The sequence below is a fragment of the Eulemur rufifrons genome, chromosome 19, assembly GCF_041146395.1.
Source record: "Eulemur rufifrons isolate Redbay chromosome 19, OSU_ERuf_1, whole genome shotgun sequence".
Lineage (NCBI taxonomy): Eukaryota > Metazoa > Chordata > Mammalia > Primates > Lemuridae > Eulemur > Eulemur rufifrons.
Genome location: NC_091001.1, coordinates 8,618,181 through 8,626,081, shown reverse-complemented (window position 1 = coordinate 8,626,081; position 7,901 = coordinate 8,618,181). Strand labels below are relative to the sequence as shown.

At 47.4% G+C, this 7,901-nt stretch overlaps 1 long non-coding RNA gene across 1 annotated transcript; it reads right to left on the bottom strand.

The window, feature by feature from the left end:
• Positions 1-951: 951 nt before the first annotated feature.
• LOC138399802 (uncharacterized) lies at positions 952-6,284 on the bottom strand. Its single transcript, XR_011236191.1, has 3 exons — positions 5,432-6,284; positions 3,409-3,604; positions 952-1,554 (listed from the first exon to the last, which is right to left on the bottom strand). It is a non-coding gene; the product is annotated as an uncharacterized lncRNA (long non-coding RNA).
• Between the last annotated feature and the right edge of the window lie 1,617 nt (positions 6,285-7,901).

Sequence of the window (7,901 nt, the reverse complement as noted above, 5' to 3'; positions counted from 1 at the left end):
CAGTGTTTAATATGTGCGATGGACTCTTCTAGGCACTGGAGAAATGTTATTCATTTTATTGTCATAATCACTCAATGAAGTAGTAAGTAGGTGGTATTGTTATCCCCATTTTACAAATGAGGAAACTGAGGTACATCAACGTTAACGTCCTTACGCTGAGCTGGTGAGCAACATGGCGGGCATTTAACACGCTGCCATTGCCTTATATTAATATTATACTAGCCCTCGATTCTGCACCAAAAGATTTAAATGTGTTAAGTAAGAACAAAGTTAGGATATGTTTGTACCTTTAAAATATTTGTTATGGAAATCTTCAAGCCTGCATAGAAGCAGAGAGAAGAGTGTAACGAGCCCCCACGCACCTGCACTCAGCTCCAACAACTGTCACCTCAGCCCATCTCTCCTGCCTCAGGGCCCCGTCGGCTCCCCGTGCTCTTGGAATACACCAAAGCAAATCTAAGGCAGTGTAAATTCCCATCCACAAATATTCCAGGATGCGTCTCTAAAATACAAGGACTTCTTCTGAAAGCAAAACTACAACGTCACCATCACACCTGAAAAAGGAACGATAATTCCTTAATTTCATCAAATATCCAGGCAGTATTTGAATTTCCCTGATTGTCTCAAAAATGTTTTGAGGGATCCTCCCATAGGATCCCAATAAGATCACTGCAATTGGTCTCTTTTAATCTATATCCCCTTTCCCCACTTTCCCCCTTTCAATTTATGTGTTTAAAAAACCCAGGTCCTTTGTCCTACTGAGCATTCCACAGTGTGGATTTTGCTGATTTCATCCCCCTTGATGTCATTTAAAACATTTCTCTGTCTCCTGCATTTCTTATAAATTGGAGGTCGTATGTAGAGGTACAATGTGATTCAGGTTTTGACCTTTGGGGGATAAAAGTTCACAGATGGTGATGTGATAATTCCATCGGGAAGTGTTAACACATACTGTCTGGCTCTGTCTGTTACTGCAACATTAACATCCATCGTCTGATCCTTTATTTTATCAAGGTGCTATTCCATTATTCCTGCATCATTCATTGTCTGGATTACTTCCATAAAAGGACATTTGCCCTCATCAACTATTCAGTTACCCTAAGCTCTGCACAGTAAAATCAGGATGAATGCTTGGTTCTTCTTTCCCTCTATTTACCAGTTTTCAAAAAAAATGAATTGTTTCCTGGTTTCTCTAAAGGTGACTGATGAAGGGTTTTTTTCCTGAGTAATTTTAAACCCAGAGGTTTACAAATACTGACACGCTTCAGTCCACTGCAATTAGTGATGCTTGAATTGTGTTATTTTGAGCTGGTGGGAAACTCTTCCGTTTAGTTTTGGGTCCTTTTAACATTATTGTACATATTCCAGGCTCGTTTTTGTGTGTAACACTTTAAATATCTCTCCATATTATCTTTTTTTCTAATTTTCAGTGAGCTGACCGACAGCTAGCAGGCATGACTGTCAGGGCCTCCTGGATTCATTGTCCTCCTTTCACCTTTGTTGCGACACGACTTGGGTAAGTTACTTCACTCTGCTCTGCATCAACTCCTTCATCTACAAAATGAAAATCATAATAATTGTACTTACATCAAGAAGTCGTTGTTAAAAGGCAAAACTGAGTTAATATATGTAAAAGCACTTAGAACAGTGCCTCACACATAGTAAAAACTCAATAAATATTAGTTATCATCATTAGGTCTAATAAGGCTGCTTTAGTGTATCACCTCTCTGAATTTTTCTAAGCATTATTGACACAGTTGTAATCACAGTTTATGGTTATTTGATTCCTGAAATTTCTTCCCATAACATAACAATATACACATTCTGTATGTTTCAACAAACATTTCAGAAATGCAATTCTAAAAACTGTGTAAACTCTATTATGTGATATGTACCATAATTTACCTAACCTACAAGCTCGTCCATAAAGAACAGCTGGCTTCCAAGTTTTTTCCTGTTATAACTAACAGAGCAGTGAGTATCTTTGTGAAAAGAGGTTTTTGTTTTTCTTCTGTGTTTAGCATTATTTCTTTACTACAAATTTCCCAAAGTAGAATGACTATAAGTTAGGATCAAACTTATTTCCCAAAAGTTTGCACTGATTCACATTTACCTTGAGTTTTTAGCATGGTTTACAAAGATGTTTATAAAATGCCAAGTATTTTTTGTTCTCTTTTATAAAATCCAACGGCAAAAGCCAGCCAGTGAAGCTGGTCAGCCCTATTGAAAGGAGACAGTAGAACATGGCCACCATCTCTGGGTTGCTCGTGTACAGTAATGTCATCCTGGCCTCATGAGTGAAACCAGCAAGGATGGGGGAAATTTGGCTGCCACAGCCTTGAGTGTGGTGAAAAAAAGAAAAAAGCAAGAAAACCAGCATTCTGAGTAATCTAGTAATTGGGTTTTGCCCTCTCATGAGCTGACAGAGACCACAGTCACGTGAAACAACCACCAAAAGATGGTAACAGCTCAGCAAGGGTGACTTGGGCTTAGCAGGTGTGGAGCCCCGGTCTGGGGAGCAAGCTCGGCTCTGCCTGCTCTGTGACTCTGGGCTCTGACGCACTCTTGAGTGACACACGGGAGGAACGAAAGGGGCTGAACCTGGCCCACCCCTGGCGAGGCAAGGAGCCCTAGTGAGGACGTCACCCTTGCAGAATGGCCTCCCAGAGGGGGCAGGCTTTTGCAACTCATCCACCCAGAAGAGGTGCTACTGTTGAATTCACACGAAAGCATTGTGTGTGCCGCACGTGCTCCTGACATTCCTTTGAGTTAGGAAGCTTGACTCGACAGGAAGAGAGCAAGAGAGTGCTTTAACCGCTGCTGCCCTGGAGTCAGCTCCTGTGGAACCTTTCTGTCCCTACAGTCATGAAATCCGCTTGCTGGATTTTGGAGACCTGTGTTAAACTGGAAGCAGACTTGTTCCCACAGCCGGGGACCCCAGTGTACATTACTGGAGCCGCTCCCAAAGCCTACAAAATCTCCCTTCCGGATTGCTATTCCCTCCCAAATAGCTCTCTTGATTCAGCTGATCTTACAGCTTCATAGTTAAGCTACAAACACTAAATTTAAAAATGCAGTTTTGAATTCTGCCTTCACTAATAACGTCTGTGTGATCTCATCTTTCTCCTCACGTGCAGATTCAGGTAACAGAAGCCCCTGCTTTCTGTTTTCTTGCAAGGTGGTTGTGAGGATTAAAAGAGAAACTGTGTGAAGCACCCGGCGTGTTCTAAGTATTCCACACACGTGAACCGCCTTGCTGTGCATTTGAGCCACCTCTCCCACCTCCGCTTTGGGTGTAGGGTGGATTTCTTCCTCCTGTGGGGGGAATATTGTTGTTTATCTGTGCTATATAGTCTTGGTGTTGGCATTCGCACTCGCAGATGCAGGAATAAGGGGTGACACGCTTACTTCTGAAAAGGCACGGGACGGGCGCCACCTGCCTTAGCTGGTCCTTTCCTGTCCTCCAGGCGGAACTCCACGCACCTCCTCAGGCCTCCGGCACTGCCAGGGAGCTCACGCACGTGCCTCTTTGCCTCCGTTAAAATGAGAGAATGGAAGGGATGAAATGCTCCTACCAGTGCTCACCGAGGTGAACTGGCTCCCGCTATTTAACAGGAGAGAGAGGGAGGGGAGGCGTCCTGTGCCAGAGCTCTGGCCTAAGGGCTTCCACGGCCCCACCCAACCTTGGGGAGACTCCTCCCTCTGAGCATCTGTTTATAATAAAAATACTGCCATATGTCACAGAAAGGTTCGAACTTTCCCACTGCTCCTCTCTTGCTCCCTCTCTCCTAATGGAGGGAGAACATCTAATGACAACCACACCCTCCTTCTGCTCCAAGGAGAAGATTCTAGATTCAAGTCCTGTGATGGAGTGGAAGGGCAGGGGCCTAGAAGCAGAAGACTGAATTCCAGTCCTGTTTCTGTCCTTCATTAGCTTTGTGAGCCTGGGATAGACGCTTCCTCTCCTGGAGAAGAGCAGGCATGGGCACGAGGGCCTCGGGGCCACACTGCCTGTGACGTCTCTTTGCCAAACAACCGATGGTGACTCTAATCAAGCCACTAGATCCAACCACCAGTTTACGGGAAACACAGGGAATGGAGGAACATGCTCAACGACACCACAGGGACACAATCAGAAAATTCTAAAGGTGAGAAATTTAACAGGATGAAGGACTGCATTTCTTCAACAAATGAGTGTTGGGGACGAGGGCCCTGTGCAGTAGAGATTTAAGTGACTGAACCAAATGCAATGTGGGAGCTGCTTTTGATTCCAGTTCAAATAAACCCACTGTAGAAACACACTTATGGGGCAATCTGAGATATCTGAACAGTGTTGGGATGTTTGATGATATTAAGAAATCATTGTTAGGCTGGGCGCGGTGGCTCACGCCTGTAATCCTAGCACTCTGGGAGGCCGAGGCGGGTGGATTGCTCGAGGTCAGGAGTTCGAGACCAGCCTGAGCAAGAGCGAGACCCCGTCTCTACTAAAAATAGAAAGAAATTATATGGACAGCTAAAAATCTATATAGAAAAAATTAGCTGGGCATGGTGGCACATGCCTGTAGTCCCAGCTACTTGGGAGGCTGAGGCAGTAGGATCGCTTGAGCCCAGGAGTTTGAGGTTGGTGTGAGCTAGGCTGACGCCACGGCACTCACTCTAGCCTGGGCAACAAAGTGAGACTCTGTCTCAACCAAAAAAAAAAAAGAAGAAGAAGAAGAAATCACTGTTATTTTCCTTGGACGTTACACTGGTATTGTGGTTAAGGAAGCCCTTCTTTCTTGGAGATACACCCAAAAGTCCATACAGATGATACCAGGATGATGTGACACAGAAATAATACGTATGAGATTTCCTTCAAAATGTTTGTGCTCCCACAATACTCTGAAATAAAAAAAATAATCTAGTGGTAGAAGATGGGTAGGGAGAGAGATGATGCAACAAGAACTGTCCTGTGTTGATAATTATCGCAACTGATCAATGGCTTTATGGGGGTTCATTATAATATTCCTCCTAATTTTGCATATATTTAAAATGTTCCATCATAAAAAGTTAAAGAATACAAACGAATGTGGGCTTTGGAGTGAGGGAGACTGCCTGGGTTTACCTCCTACTGGGCCAATTAACCTCTGGTTCAGTTCCCTCCTAGAGGAAAAAAACAACAGAGTCTGCCTCGCAGGAGTGTGCCTCACGCTGAGCACGGAGCCTGGTGGGCAGTAAGTGCCCGTCAACGTTAGCTCTCCTTACTGATAAGTAAGAGGTTTGGATTCATTATTCCCTGTGGTTCTTTTCGACTAAAAGAGTCTCTGGTTCCAACCCATTTTATCACATCTTAGCCCTCTTTATTTTGTCTGCTACTTCACGTTCACCTTTCTGGAAACTGTAACTTCCTCTAATGTTCAGCCCCTTTGCCCGGGGCATGTGGACACTTTACCTGGGCAGCCAGGTGTCAGTCCCATCGGGCGTGTTGGACGGATTCCTGGATTGGCAGGTGCAGGTTTCTGATTTCCTCACCTGCCCACCTGCTCACTCCCTGGCTGGCTCCTTGTCTAGTAGCTTCCTGTCACCTGAAAGGAGAGCTCGGAGCTTCGGGAGGAAGGTAGAAACCTGAGTGGAGAGGGGCCAGCGGGATGCAATTTCATCCTGACCCTAGCCCTCCTTCCCCTGCCCCCCACACCTGGGCACCGGTCAGGAGTCAGAATCCTAGTGCCTTGTCTCGGCTCTCTCTCCCTCGCAATTGGTACTGGCCAGGGCATTTGACTTCACCGTACCCCAGTTTCCTCATTTGTAAAATGAGGACAACGATCCCCACGTTTGTGTTGATATGGAGCCGTGGCTAAGAATGCAAACTCCAGAGCTGGACTCCAGGGCCGGGTGAACATCCTGGCTGTGTTCTGTACTAACTGTGTGATCTTGGACTTCACTGTGACCCAGCTTCCTCACTGGCAAAACGGGAATAGCAGTACTGACCCCATGGCATGGTGCTTGGGATTTACTTGACTCGCACCTGGCACGTGGCAGGTACTCAGCAAATGCTGCTTGTCACTACTGTCTCTATCTTTGCCACCCTTTTGCACAAAGCACTTTGGGAGCTCACTCACATGCCTGGCACTTCTCTCCAGCCCTCCTTTCAGCCCCATTTTATTTCCACACCAGCCCAAGCATCCACCCAGCAGGAGTTCGGGCCAGCACCGTGTCCAGTGGATGTGTCACAGACCAGGGTCACGCAAGGGAAAATACTGTGTTACACCCTTCCCGGCTTCAGCTCTTTGCTTCCCTGCAAGGCAATGTTGGACAGTGATGCTTCCAGAGATGAACCTAGACTGGGTGGGATGGGCAGGGGAGGAGGGAAGGAAGGACAGCAATAGCCTGTGGGGTGTCACCTCTTGTGTGAAGCAAGAGCCCCCGCGACCCCCCCCAAGACTAGGGAGGGAGGTGCAGCTGGGAATATTCTTGCTGCTTCCCGGCCCTGCCAAGCACACGAATCACCCCACCCTGGCCACACCCAACTCCTCCTATGACGCCTCAAGGCCACAGGCTTCGGGTCAGGAAGGGGCCCACATGTGGTGTGGAGCTGTGGCTGCTCCCTCTGTGGGGTGGCAGCTTAACTCCTCCCAGCTCTGGCTCTGACTCATTACTCAGCACTGGATGGAGCCCAAGAAAGGTGGAAAACAAGGATGACAGGAAGCAACAAGGGATCCAAATCGCAAAGGCAACAGCCCTGTGAAAAGTGGGCACCATGGGCTGAGTCCTTCGATCCTCCCTTGGAGCTTCAGGGGTGATGTCTGGTTGCCGGGCTCCCTCCCTCGAGGCATCAAACCTACTTCCTGCCTTGAGACCCCACACTCACAAGTACACATTGCTGCCCAGCCCCTGCCCCCAGGCCCCCAGACTACAGAATTGCAGGCAGGGACACCCTTAAGGACAATCAGCCCTTGTGCTCCCTCCACTGGGCGTTGAGAAAGATCTGGAATGGAATTAGCTTTGTGGGGATTTCCAGGTGACGAATTCCTGGAGCATGTTGGAACTGAACTTGGCTGTTTTCACCTGCCTGGCAGGGGCAGGCCAAGCCACGCCCGGTTGTGCCAAGCCCTGGGTCCAGAGCATCTGTGACTGCGTCCCAGCAAAGACATCAGGCCGGACTGAACAGAAACAAAGACAAAATGATCAGCGACGACAACACCAAAAGCCCAGCTACAGAGAGTGACCTATCTTTCAGCTCAGGATAGATTCCAAGATGTAGGTAAAGAAAAATCTTCCTTCTGAGTAAAAGGAACATGAGATTTTGCAGAATCTGGGGGCCAGGAGCTCAGCTCCAAAGGCCAGGTGTATGTGAGGAGGAGAGAGTGGGCAGGGGAGCTTGGTTTATAGCACGACAGTTGGAGGGATTTTTTTTTTTTTTTCCTGCTTTGGACTTTATAAAGACAAAGAAAGGATTTGCTGGAAATGACAGCGCTCACCCTCCGTAATGAGAACCGCGTCACACTCAGTGCGCGTGGGGAGGACCAGGACTCCCGCAGGCTCTCCACGGCTCCGCTGTCCACCGTGGGGTGGGGGTGTGAGGCCAGCACTGCTGGAGACGAGGATAACTGTGGCTCTGACAAGGAGTGACACGGCTGGGTTTGTGTCTCCTCAAGGAGATATGCAGAGGTCCCTTATTTGCAGGTGGGGTCTTTACAGAGGTAAGCAAGTTAAAATAAGGTTGTTAGAATGGCCCTAACCCAATATGACTCCTGTCCTTATAAAAAGGGGAGATTTGGACACGGACAGACACACATAGAGGAAAGACGATGTGAAGAGACACAGAGTAGACGCCATCCGTAAGCCATGAGAGAGACCTGGCACAGACCCACCCTCACGGCCCTCAGAAAGAACCAACCAACACTTTGATCTGGGATCTCCAG